We start from the raw sequence: 13,470 nt of genomic DNA, 5'->3' as shown, positions 1-13,470 counted from the left end.
CTTTTTATAGGCTCTGGCCCTGTTATCCTGGGCTTCATAAGTTGGTCAGGAGAAGCTTGAATAAAAAAAACCTGGCTTAGCTTTAGCGGTTAAATAAGGGGATATATGCATATCCAGTTCAGTAATATAATGATCCCAGAGTCTCCAGTTTTTTCAGGGTTCTAGCACAGACTCCACACTTCCAGTGCACACCCTTTAGCTTTCCTTACAGGGAATCCCACCATACTCTGCAGGGAGCTCCAGGTCTTTCACATTTGACTTCATCCTAGAGCTCACCAGCCAGCTCACAGGTGGCTCTTTTGCAGTCTGCCACCCCCGACTCTGCAGGAAGACACCGTAAGCATACTTAGTAAATCCTTTACATATCATACATATAATATTAAATCTGTTTCTCCAGCGAATGCTGATACGGGACATATGTACTCTACAGAGAGTATTTGCACTATAAAAAGCAAGCTCATGACTAAAGCCTAGGGAATACCAGCAGTTAAGGGGCAAGTGCAGCAAGAATTCTGAGAAGCAGCTCCCTGGGCGTAAGGAAGGAACAAGAGCAGCCTCAGGTCTTGGTAGACAGATGCCAAACTGGGAGGAAGACCTACTCAGGGAGGAGGGGCCAAGAAGAAAGGACCAGAAATGCCATTTCCTTGATGCCATCTCCTCTCTACACCAACCCCATTCTGACCTTTTGCATGTATCAGTGGCAAATCCATCTCTTACCCAGGGTAAAAACTTCAAAGAGTGATCCTCTTTCTTTAAGATGTGCTTTAGATTTGTAGGAAAACCTTAAGGAAATAATTTGGGTTTTTATCTTCAGTGTGTGTCCAATTCCAACCAGTTTTTCTACCTCCTTGCTACTACTCTGGCCTGAGTATTCATCGTCTTTCAAATCAATTACTGCAGTGACTATCACCTGTGCCTTTCTGTAATATATTCTCAGTAAACGAACAAGTGAGCTTTTTATAAAGTTAACCAGGTCACATCATTTCTCCTTCTGAAGTCTGCACTGGCTCCCAACATGGGAGTAAGAGCCACAGGACGTGCAGTAACTTAAAAGGAGCTGTGAAATCTGGCTTCCAGCGACATGTGGTGGTGCAAGCCTGTAATTCAGGAACTCTAGGAGGCTGAGGCAGGAGGACCGCAAATTTGAGCCCAGCCTGGGCAAATTAGCAATTTACAATCCTGTCTCAAAAGAAGGAGTTGGGGCTGGAGATGTAACTCAGTGTAAAGGCCCTGATTTCAATCTGCAGTACTCAGAAAATCTGGCTTCCTGTCCAACTTCATCATACAATGTGCGTGTGTTGCTGCTGTTGAACCCAAGTCGTGCCAGGTAAGTCTCTACCACAGTTAATTCATCTTTAGCAGCCTCTTGGCCTTCTCTTCCTCCTTCCTGTCAGCAACAGCAGAGGCTCACTCTTGTGGGGGGGGGTTGTTTAGGGGTGGGCGTTTGCTTTAGTTGCTCGCTGTTCTGGGGCTCCTCTTCTCCTAGGTTGACCACCGCCCCTTAACCCTTATTAAGACTTTCAACCTTTTGTCCAAATCTCACATTAAAGTTAACCCTGCCTGCAAGCCTTCCCTGAATACTCATTCAGCTTTACTTTGTTCCATATTTTTCTTGTTTTTTTGGTACTGGGCATCAAACTCAGGACCTTGTACTTGCCAGGCAGGTGCGGGGCCGCTGAGCTAACTCCCTTGCCCTGTTTCGTTTTATCTGGTTTTGAGACAGGGTCTCACTGCTTAGTTCAGGCTGGCCTTGAACTCACAATGTAGCCAAGGCTGACCCTGAAGTACTGATGATCCTCCTGCCTCAGCCTCCCAGAGTTCTGGGATTACAGGTGTGTGTTACCAGCCTGGCTATATCTTTCTGTAGCACTCTTAACTTTCCAACAAATAAACTAATGTACTTATGTGTTGAATTCATTGCCTCAAAAGAAGGAATTATAACAAATGCTTAAAAACCTTAATTGGCTGTGTGATTCTACAATAAGAGATCCACCCCCATACTGTGGGTTGAACCTAGGGCCTGCACATTGAGCTACATTCCCAACCCTTTTTATGCTCTTTAGAGACAGGGTTTCACTAAATCACTAAATTGCCCAGGCTGCGCTCAAACTTGAGATCCTCCTGCCTCAGTCTCCCCGAATGCTGGGAATACAGGTGTGTACCACCACGTGCAGAGTAAGTGCTCTGATAGGTTGAGAAGATGAGGCTGATTTTATAGGGTCGGGGGAGGGAGGATGAAGACAGCAGAAACAAAGAACAGAAAGCAGGTGGGCCATTTCAAAGTTACCTTCTTCAGAAGGCAAGGACAGGAAGACAGAACACTAGAAAAGGAAGTGATTGGTTAACATCATTACTTTCTGTAAGGACTAAAGCAGAGGGAACTTCATTATTTTGCCAAGTGAGTGTGGCGCATTTTGCAAGTTTGCTTTTTTTTTTTTTTAATCTGTTTTGCATTCTCAGAAGGTCAAACAATACCTTGATTTTATTTTGGTGATGAAGCACTTTAGTATGAGTGACTCCATTTTAATTTTTTTTCTATTTTTATTTTTAGACTGGTATATGGGGGTATAGTACAGGAGCTTAGGCCACAACAATAGGCTGTACTAATTTACATTTAAAACTTGTTTGTTGTGCCACCTCATGGCCCTCTAGGATATACTCTCTATGAGGAAGATCTGTCAGTTTTGCTCACATATGTATTTCCCGATCGCCTAGATACTGTGTTAAATATATATATGTAGAATAAATGAAAAGGCTGCAAAATTCTACTAAGGCTAAAATATTTAAGACATTGCTGCCAGGCAGGGTGAGGCATACCTGTAAGCTCAGCACTCCAGAGGTTGAGGTAGGAGGATCACTGTATGTTCACAGCCAGCCTGAGCTACATAGTGAGTTCATGATGAGCCTAAACTCATCAGTGAGACCCTGCCTCACACAAACAAAACAAGAACACATTAGAAACCACTTTGAAGATACCAAAGTATAGTAGAACAACCATTGATAATCTCCTACCACTTTTGTCTGTAACTCACTATTATTTCTCTATTTGTTTTCCTGAGAAACTATCTTGTAGATAACAATATATAAAACAAAAACCGGGCTGGGGATTTAGCTCAGCGGCAAAAGCGCCTGCCTGGCAAGCACAAGGTCCTGAGTTCGGTTCCCGGTACCAGAGAAAAACCAAAAAAAATAAAAAATAAAACAACAACCATTGATAATTTCCTACCACTTTGTCTGTAATTCCGTAAGCCCCCCTATTACTACATTATCCTTCTTTTACTCTTTAAAATAATAAAAAAAAACAACAAAAAATTAAGAGATTACAATGCTAGTTATTCCAAATTTCAAAATACCCTGCCTCACAATATGTGTTGTTGATGAATGAAATACGGATCAGACTGGAAAAGCAAGCCCACATCCACGTATTTCCACAGAGCCCAGTTCTTGTGGGCTGTCAGGTGTCCTGAGTTCTGCCTGTTCTGTATCCAAACCCATTTCTGCTTTCACTTTGCCTTTCCCACTTCCAGGGAAAGTCCTGTAACTTCTATCCTGTAGAACAACAGCTTTTGTTCTCTCATATTTGCATAAACTCTGTCTCAGAGATGGTTTAAGGAATTTAAGAGCTAAGATGACAGGCTGAAAGTGCACAGAAACAAAAAGTCACTCGGGTCCTGTCCCTGGTGTTTCTGAACCCAACACTGGCTCTCAAAGGCCTCAGGACTTGCAGGGACCTAAAGGAGCTGTAAAATCCTGCTTGAAATAATGGTTTTGAAAATGAACTTGTGTGGGTCTGGTCAGCAGCATATTTTTTTTTTTTTTTTTTTTGGTTTTTCTCTGGTACCTGGAACCGAACTCACGACCTTGCGCTTGCCAGGCAGGCGCTTTTTGCCGCTGAGCTAAATCCCCAGCCCCAGCAGCATATTTAGTATGAGGAAGAACAAGGTAGTGCTGAGGCGCAGTCACCGTTGATATCTAACTTCAGCCCCATTTTCCACTGCCAGACCTTCAACTGGTTTCATTCTCCTGAGGTCTGATTTTGCCATCTGTAAAATGGGGACAATAGCAAATAAGGCTTGTGATGTGGATGAAATGTAATGTAGTGTGAAAAGCCAACTACTCTGCTCTGTAAGCAATCAAAAAATGAGAGCTGCCAGGCCAGTGGCACATGCCTTGAGCCCTACTACCCAGTACTTGGAAGATTGCTTGAGTCAGGAGTTGGAGACCAGCCTGGACAAGATTTTAAGAGCCTGTCTCAAGAGAAAAACAATCACAAAATTTCTCTTATGTGAGAAACTATATATATATAATCAAACCAAAAGATAGAGAAATAGGAAGTAGGGAAAAGTCAAATAATCCCAATTTATCTAGTCCATTTTTTCAAAAATATTTTAACATACACCCTAATTTGTTTCATTTATACTACTAGTTTCTCTTAGTTCATTGAAAAGCACGTTTTATACCATTATGTTTTTGTTTGTGTTTTTTGTCTTTTTGAGACAAGGTCTCACTATGTAGTGCAGGTTGGCCTTGACCTTACTTTGTAGCCCAGACCGGCCTTGAACTCACAATGATCCTGCTGCCTCAGCCTCCCAAATGCTGGGATTACAGGCATGTGTAATAAAACTCCACAACGGGCCTATGTTTCTTCCTTTGTAAGAGTTTTTTGTCTGACTTGTACTCTGAGTAAGATTTGGCCATCCTTTTAGGATTATGGTGTAAGGGTACTTACAGAATAGCAGACTTGTAGGCACATTATAGCAAGAGTTAGAAATTAATTAGAGGCCATGACCATAGGTACCTACAGCCTGGTCTGTAGGTAGTATACTAAATTCAGCTAAAAACCTTGCCGTCTGGTCCCAGCTGTTATCCATCAACTTGACAGGTCAAGCTGACTGAGTTCCCTTTAATTAAGAAGATACGCATTGACTCCAGCACGAGTGAAGGCCTCGTCGTGTTGTGGGAAAGACTGGCCAGATCAAGGACACTTTTAACTCTGCTCGCACCGCATGCACACCCTTCCATCCTTCCCCAAATGATACGGTCCTGCCTGACAATGTGTGATGAAATTCTTGTATTCCATGTAACCAGTCATGTAATAACCTGTTATCAGTTTTGTACTTCTCGTTTGCAAATCATTGTTAAACTGAACTCAATCCTGACTCTGGGCCGATGATTGGAAAACTCAGTTTTCCTGGGCCTGCCGGCATTATGAGTAAAAAATCTGCCTTCCGAACTCCTGGATGCAAAGTGTCTTCCACTGTTCTCTTATCTGCAACAAGGGCCAACACTGTATTAACTATTGTTATCCTCTAATTGTTTTGCTATGACATTTTATTTTCTCAAGAAAGACGAATGCTTTTTAATATTTCACTAATACCTACTTGTATTACATTAAAATAAAAAAGAAAATGTCAGCTGTTATGAATAAATTGAAAAATCAATTTCACTTACTAATAAGAAAGACGAGATAGGAAGACACATAAAGAAAGACAACCAAAAAGTGAGAATGCAGGTGTAAAGCACCTGGGTGATCATTAAGCCCTAGAATGGGAAGCAGGACTCTCTGGGTGCCTCAGCTGCATGCACCTGCACCCACACCTGCACCTGCAGCCCCAATAGAACCAGATCCTTGGTTGCGGCCTTCCTCCTGAGAGTTGACCATCTTGGAAGAGTGGAGAGCGGGGCGGGTGGAGCTTTCCCCGGGGCACGGCCCTCGCCCCCTTCACCTGCCATGTGACTTTGCTAGGGCTTTGCTCACCTGGATGCAGTGGTGTCCTCTCGGGACAGTGGAGTTGAGTTTGCGTTGAACTTTTGAACCCACCAATCACCACTGCCCGCCCCTCCCTGTGGGCGGGGCTATGGTTGCAGCACGCAGTGGAGCGCCCCTACACACAGCAGGGCGGATATATAAAGGCCAGAAGAGCGCTTCACTCCTTTGCTCCCCGCCACTCCTTTGGGGTGTGTTTGTTGGAGATCCTTGCTTACTCCGTTCTTTTCTTTTGTGACGCTGCTGGCCCCTACAAAGTCCCCATCATGGTTAGTGGCGGGGTCGCGGGGTGCTGGGGTCGGGTAGAGGATGCATTGGCAGGGGTGTTGAGACCCGTAGGCAGCAGGTGGGACAGGAGACGGCTCTCCACACCTCCGGCCCTCTCGGGTCCTCCTGGCTCACTGCTGCCAGCCTGGAAAGGTGAGTTCACCTGACCCATCCGGCTTCAAGCTGGAAAGCGCCACACGGGCACTGTCCTGAGTGGCAGTGAAAAGCCTCTCGCTGAGAGGGCACTGGCCCCACGGGCCACCACTGTGCTGCGAGGGGCAGGGAGCTTTCACATTTATCACTAGGACATGGAGAAACTGAAATCGCTCCCTGCATTTGTCTAAGTGGCCTCACCTACCCGCTACCTTAGCCGCCAACCTGGAGGCAGAGGACCCAATGAGTGACTGTACTCACCTCCGGAGCGGGCCATCAGTGCCCTGTGACTCCCTGCCGAGTCCCCTGTGTCCGGCTCTGAGCACTGCCAGTTGGGCAACCCACCTGAGGAGAAGGCAAGCTCCTCCTTTGAAGGAAAGAATGGACTGTCCCTACCTTATCCTGTTTGTCTAGTGTTAATTTAGTAGGATGTTTATAACTTAAAGCTTTCTACTTAAAACCAGGTTTCAGAAACAAACGCATAGAAGGATATTTTCTTGCAAAACCAGAGTAAACTAGTTACTACCAGTATATTTTACTTCAACTTTCAAGAAGCACCAAGTTAAAGACAGGTGGGGTGGTACTTGTATCCCAGCACTGGAACGGCAGAGGCAGGATGATGCCTCAAAGCCAGTCTGTTCTACAAAACTGAGTTCAAGACAGCCTTAACTACATAGGGCGACCCTGTCTCAAAAGAAAAAAAATTGACCCTGTCTCAAAAGAAAAAAATTGGGGTTGCAAGTGTAGTTCATTGATTGAGCACTTGCCTACAATGGACAAGGCCCTGAGTTTGATCCCCAGCACTCCTGAAAAAAATTACACAGATGAGCATTTTCTATATATCTTCCCAGAGGTATTGGAAACAACTAAGACAACACCTATTGAAAGTCTCTCTCAATGTAGTCATTTTAAACAAGTATTCTTGTATCCTGTGTTTTAAAAGAGTATCTTTTTGGTAAAGGACACAGTGAACAGCTGACAGGAGTTTTCAGAGGCTGAGGACAGTTACTGAAAGCATATGTGCCTGGAGCAAATTGCTTTGACTCACCAGGCAAGACCCAAAAGACTGACCTGGTAAAAGCATTCAGAAACAGGGCTGTTGAAAGGGCAGGAGAGTAAAGCAGCACAGCTGTTTATAGGAAAGCACGGGTTCTGTGGGTGATTTTCAAGGAGAGTTGCTACACGTTCAATCAAAATGAGACTGCCTTATTTGTGCCTTACATCGGCTCCACCACCCTCCCCTGTGACCCTTGAGAGTAGAGGACTAACCCTAATGACTTTGGTGCGTTTTAAGACAGGAAATAGCCTGGTGTGGTGTCTCTCAGTCACTGTATTGCCCAAGCTGGATTTGAATTTGTACTCTTCCCAGCCTCAGGCTCCCAGAGTACTGGAATGACTTGCCCAGATAGACAAAGAAAAGGTAAGATTGTAAACCAGGTGTGGTGGTACACACCTGTAATCCCAGCACTGGGGATGCTGAGGCAGGAAGAGCCTGTGAGTGTGAGGCCAAGACCTGAGGAAAAAGAGAACAGATTGTTGGCTTGGGGTTTTTGGGTGTTTTCAGACGGGATCTTGATATATGTTTATATGCTGGCCTTGAACTGGTGATCTTCCTGCCTGAACCACCCAAGGGCTTGAATTCCTGGCACTTACCACCATGTGTGGCTAAGATTTCTGGTAACGAGGTGGTTCGCAACTCTTCTCAGATACAATACTGTGTTTGCTTGGACTTAACCTGGGTCCATCATGGACAGAGGGCTGGTTCTTGCCAGTTTCTGTGCTTGTAGTTTCCAGAGTTCAGATAAAGATAAACCTGAGGCAACAGTAAATAGTAAAGGACTCTCTAGGTCAAACAGCTTCTGTTCTCCACAGCCTGAGAGCAGGGCTAATAGTCACAGGAAGTCCTGAGTTGCGAATGTAGTCAGGAACCTCAATTGTTTCATGGGAAGCATATGTGTAGAGGTGATGATCATTAATCAGAGGTAGTAAACAATGGGTCATGAAACTAGGACCTTCAAGAATGGAGCTGTTGTTCAATTTTCATTTTTTCTTTTACTTTTTGAGTAGGGGCTTTCACTACTTGCTATGCTCCCCGTGTAGGGTTTGGACTTGTGGTCCCCCACCCTCAGCTTTGCCAGCATTTTGGATTATAGGCATGTGCCATATCACCTGGCAAAATGTTCTTGAATTGGTTTCTTATTGGCTAAGCTTTTAAAAACTCAAAACCTAGCTGGGTGTGATGACACAGGCCTGTAACTCCAGGCCTGAGGCAGGAGGATCCCTGAGAATTAGAGGCCAGCCTGGGCTACACAGTGAGACCCTGCCTAAAAAAAAATAAAAATAAAAAAAAAATAAATTTAAACAGAAAAGGTGTGGTGATGCCTGCCTATAATCCTAGTGCTCCAGAGACTTAGCCTGGACAATTGTGAATTTGAGGCCAGCCTGCACTGCATACCAAGTTCAAAGCCTAGCTAGCAAAGCCCTCTCTCAAAAACGACTTGAAAATACTATTTGGGGAAAATAATAATATTTATGGAAGTTTTTTAAAAGTTCTTGGCCAGTCTCCAACGTGGCTTTGGGATTTGAACCCGGGGATTTTCACATGCTAGGCAACGTGCTGAGTCTCACACGGCAATCTTTTGGCCTGTTTCTGAGGACCTAAGTTAATGTGGCCATGTTTATAAATAAAAGGAAAACAAGTATTCCCTACACCTGTTATATCTTTGCAATTGTGGAATTTCAAGTATTCTACAGTAGCCTAGCATGATAGTACATACCTGTAATCCCAGCTATGCAGGAGGCTGAAGCAGGAGGATCACAAATTCAAACCCAGTCTGGGCAACGAACGTAGCAACCTAGTGAGACAAGAACCAGTTTCAAAAAAGAAAAGCCGCTGGGGATAAAGCTCAGTACAGTTTCTGGATTCAAGGCCCACTACTGAGATGAAAAATCTACAGTACTGGAGATAAATGTACATTTTTCTGTGAAGCAGCTAATTTCTTAAACTATTACAGTTAAATCTTGGTAATCCTTTTCACCTTTATTAACATACCATCCCTCCAAGGTTTGATGGTGGCCAGAAATGGCCTGTAATTCCATTACTCCTGGGAGGCTGAGATAGGAGGATCACTGTGAATTTGAGGTCAGCTTGAGCTACATAGTGTGTTCAAGGCCAGTCTGAACTACTTAGCAAGACACTGTCTTAAAAAACACATACAAAAAAAATGAAGAAAGAACGTTCTTCCTCAAGATTTGATTCTTTAAAGTAGCAAGATTCTTTCACTGGGTTGAAAGCCTGCTCTGACCATACTTTTGAAACTACAGCTAACTGCTGCTTGTCTCGCATTTTCCCCATAAGTCATGGCTAGAGTTGCTGGTTTAAACTGGTTCTCAAGACAAAGGAAGAAGCTCTTGTAAAGAATAGCATTAAAGAGGTACCAGAATGTATTCAGGAATTACACAGTCACACAAAGAATGACTCAGCCCTGGAAGGGAGAATTTTATATTAGTTTAAGGAGTCAGCAGGCGTGTTTCCTAGGAGCTGGGGGAAATTGGAATTGTGTTGCTAATAAGACAGCTTGTTCCATTCTAAACTGCAGAAACCTGAAGTTGATCTGGGGCTACAAAGCAAGGGTTCTGCTGTGCATGGAAGTTCACCAGTATATCTGGTCTTTCAAAGTGTGTCTTTCCAAATTATGTCTTCAGTGAAGATTTCACTTCAGCCAGTACTGTGGGTCAGATCCAAGAGGTATTCTGTCAGTGAGCTACATCCTCAGCCTTTTTATTTTTTGAGACAGTCTCACAAAATTCTTCAGCTGGCCTTGAATTTGTGATCCTCCTTCCTCAGCCTCGAGAGTAGCTGGAATTATGGGCATGTGTGAGCTATACCCAGCTTCTACAAAGAATTTCACTTGTGATAATCCTGGGACAAGAGTGGCCTCTAGAAAGTGGTTATCTGTCTTTGAAGGCTAGTTAGTTGTCTGGGTATGACATTACTTATCTGATGCATCATACTGACCTTTTTCTTTCTTCCTCCCACAGCATGAGTGCATCTCCATCCACGATGGCCAAGCTGGTGTCCAGATTGGCAATGCCTGCTGGGAGCTCTACTGCCTGGAACATGGCATCCAGCCAGATGGCCAGATGCTAAGTGACAACACCACTGTGAGTGGAGATGACTCCTTCAGCACTTTCTTTAGTGAGACGAGTGCCAGGAAACGTGTGCCCAGGACAACGTTTGTGGACTTAGAACCCACAGTCATTGGTTTGTGTACCATGGTATTTGCCAGGGTGCTGGGACTTGAGTGTGGCCTGAGGGCTCTGTTGACGCCCCAGGCTTGAGTAGGCCCCTGCAGGTTTTTAGTAATGGGCCTTGGGTCTGTCCTCTTCCAGATGAAGTGCGCACTGGTACCTACCGCCAACTCTTCCATCCCAAGCAGCTCATCACAGGCACGGAAGATGCTGCCAATAACTATGCCCATGGGCACTATACTGTTGGTAGGGATATCATTGACCTGGTCTCAGAGCGAGTTAGGAAACTGGTAAGCACAGCACTTTTAACATTTTAAATTGGGGTTAGAGTTTTCTCTTCCAGCATTTTGTTTTTGCTTGTTGAGACAGGATCTCATCTTGTAGTCCAAGCTGACCTTGAACTCATGATCCTCTTGCCTCAAGCTCCCAAGTGCTGGGATTACAGGCATGTACCACCATGGCTGACCAAACTATGAGAATCATTCCTTGTAACTAAAATGACAGGCTGGATGGTCTCTACACTAAGTGGCCTGTAAATCAGATGGTCCTGGTTATGGGACAACTGCCACAAAGGGCTCATACTTGTGCTGCCTTGGGCAGTTGTGCTCATTCCTTCAGTGAGGGCAGTTTACCTGGTGTCAAAATGAGAACAGAGAATCTGTAAAAATTTCATAACATTTAAGACCATTAAGCCTCCTTGCTTCCAGGTGAGACTTCAACACTTTGAGGTCATTTTAATTACATTGAGTAAGTGGCTACTCCTATGTGGTAGCTGATTGATCACTCAGTTTTTAACAGTCTGGGCCCGTGCCCCACGTTAATAAAGTTCAGAGCTGGGTTGAGCTCAGAGGTAGCACTTTCTGGCATGGGCAAGGCGCTCAGCCCACCAGGAAAAAAAAGTGCAGACTCCAAGGAACCAGTGTAACTATATACAAGCTGCTAAGTCAGAAAGCAGAGACCTCCAACAAAGCTGAGTGTGGAAAAGGAGTCAGGACCTTCTTTAGGACGGAAGAGGGTATCAGCCATTGAAATTTTGATGTTTTGAGGTGCAGTTACAGAGCAGCAGTTGCTGGGCTTTTATCAGGGCAGTGAGCTGGCTCTGTGGCAGAAGAGTTTCAGGCAACTTCTTTCCCATCAGGATGGTTGGTAAATGTGGTGTTTGGATCATTTTGATTACGAGCTTGGCAATCCGGTGACCTGCTCCCTATGCATTGGGCAGCTTGTAAGTAATTAACCAAAAATCAAGTGTGAAGGTCTGGGTAGAGCAGCTTGTCAGGAGAATTGCACCCTGAGCCCAGGCACAACTGGTGTGTTCTGAAAAGAATGGCTTTGCCATTCTTGGCCTCATACTTTCCTCAGATGTTTATCACAGGCTTCCCAGGAAACTGGGTTAATGGTACTTACACTGGCAAATCAAGCTTCAGCAGCAAGCACTGACTTGGAAATCAGGGACCTGCTTTTAGGGGCAAATACAGTGAAAGCCATCTAGGGTTCAGAGGGGGAAATCATTGAGTGTCAGAAAAATTGAACTCATTCTTGGGGTTATGAGTGCATTCCCAGGACCCTAAAGGGATGCAGTGGTAGACATGGGGTCTGCCCTTCATGTGAGTCTCATGGTCACTGAATGTGGATCCACAGGATAGGTACACTGAGGGATCAATACAGAGTATTGATGAATCTCTAAGCACCTTTGAGAAGACAGGGTTGTCACCAGGTACTTAGAATTTAAAGGTCAAAATTCATCCTTTGAGCTGGGCATGGTGGCGCATGCCTGTATCCCAGCACTTGGGAGATGAGGCACATGATTGCTGTGAGTTTGAACCCAGCCTAGACTAAATAGCAAGATTCTGCCACAGAACAATAATAAAAAGTTATCTCTTGAGTAGCAGTTGGTTAGCCAGATAGCCCAGTTGAATAATAGAAAACTCCAAGGATGTGAGGTCTGGTAGAACTCTGTAGGAAAATCAGCTTGTCTAAATGTCACACCTATTACAAGTCTACTGAAGCTTTCATCAGATATCTCAACACTAAAATCAACTCTTCTTTTACAGACTGAACATTGTAAAAATCTGCAGGGCTTCCTGGTTTTTCACAGTTTTGGCGGCGGCACTTGCTCTGAGTTCACCTCCCTGCTGATGGAGCATCTCTCTGTTGAATATGGCAAGAAATCCAAGCTGGAGTTCCCAATCTACCCAGCCCCTCGCTTGTCCTCCGCAGTTGTAGAGCCCTACAACTCCATCCTCACCACCCACACCACCATGGAGCACTGCAATTGTGCTTTCCTGGTGGACAACGAGGCTATCTATGACATCTGCTGTAGAAATCTCGATATCCCGCGCCCCTCCTTCCCTCACCTGAATCGCCTTGTTAGCCAGGTTGTGTCTTCCATCACCGCTTCCCTCAGATTTGATGGAGCCCTGAATGTTGATCTGACAGAATTCCAGACCAACCTGGTGCCCTATCCCCGCATCCACTTCCCTCTGACCGCATATGCCCCTGTCATCTCCGCGGAGAAAGCCTACCACGAACAGTTTTCTGTAGCAGAGATGACCAATGCCTGCTTTGAGCCAGCCAACCAGATGGTGAAATGTGACCCTCGCCATGGTAAATACATGGCTTGCTGCCTGTTGTACCGTGGTGAAGTGGTCCCCAAAGGTGTCAGTGCTGCCATTGCCACCATTAAGGCCAAGCACAGCATCCATTTTGTGGGCTGGTGATCCCTGGCTTCAAGGTTGGCATTAATTACCAGCCTCCCACCGTGGTCCCTGGTAGAGACCTGGCCAAGGTACAGCAGGCTGTGTGCCTGCTGAGCAACACCACAGCCATCGCTGAGGCCTGGGGCGCCTGAACCACCAATTTGATCCGATGTATGCCAAGCATGCCTTTGTTCACTGGTATGTGGGTGAGGGCATGGAGGAAGGGGAGTTTTCTGAGGCCCGGGAGGACCTGGCTGCCCTCGAGAAGGATTATGAGGAGGTTGGAAGACATACTGCTTAGGGGAGAAGACGATGAAGAGTATTAATATTTCTACT

The 13,470-nt window shown here is 45.1% G+C and overlaps 1 protein-coding gene and 1 pseudogene across 1 annotated transcript in view; one reads left to right on the top strand and one right to left on the bottom strand.

Annotated features, from left to right (window-relative positions):
- LOC102003656 (zinc finger protein 878-like) overlaps positions 1-2,860 on the bottom strand; it is a 31,731-nt gene extending 28,871 nt beyond the window's left edge. Inside the window, exon 1 of the mRNA XM_013503797.1 lies at positions 2,818-2,860. The gene's annotated coding sequence lies outside the window, so the exon portion shown is untranslated. The remainder of the gene's footprint in view (positions 1-2,817) is intronic.
- A 5,073-nt stretch (positions 2,861-7,933) lies between these two features.
- Positions 7,934-13,460, top strand: LOC102003345 (annotated as a pseudogene).
- Positions 13,461-13,470: the final 10 nt, after the last annotated feature.

The sequence above is a fragment of the Chinchilla lanigera genome, unplaced genomic scaffold, assembly GCF_000276665.1.
Source record: "Chinchilla lanigera isolate Chin_1 unplaced genomic scaffold, ChiLan1.0 scaffold00082, whole genome shotgun sequence".
Classification (NCBI taxonomy): domain Eukaryota; kingdom Metazoa; phylum Chordata; class Mammalia; order Rodentia; family Chinchillidae; genus Chinchilla; species Chinchilla lanigera.
This window is presented reverse-complemented; position numbering and strand designations above follow the sequence as displayed.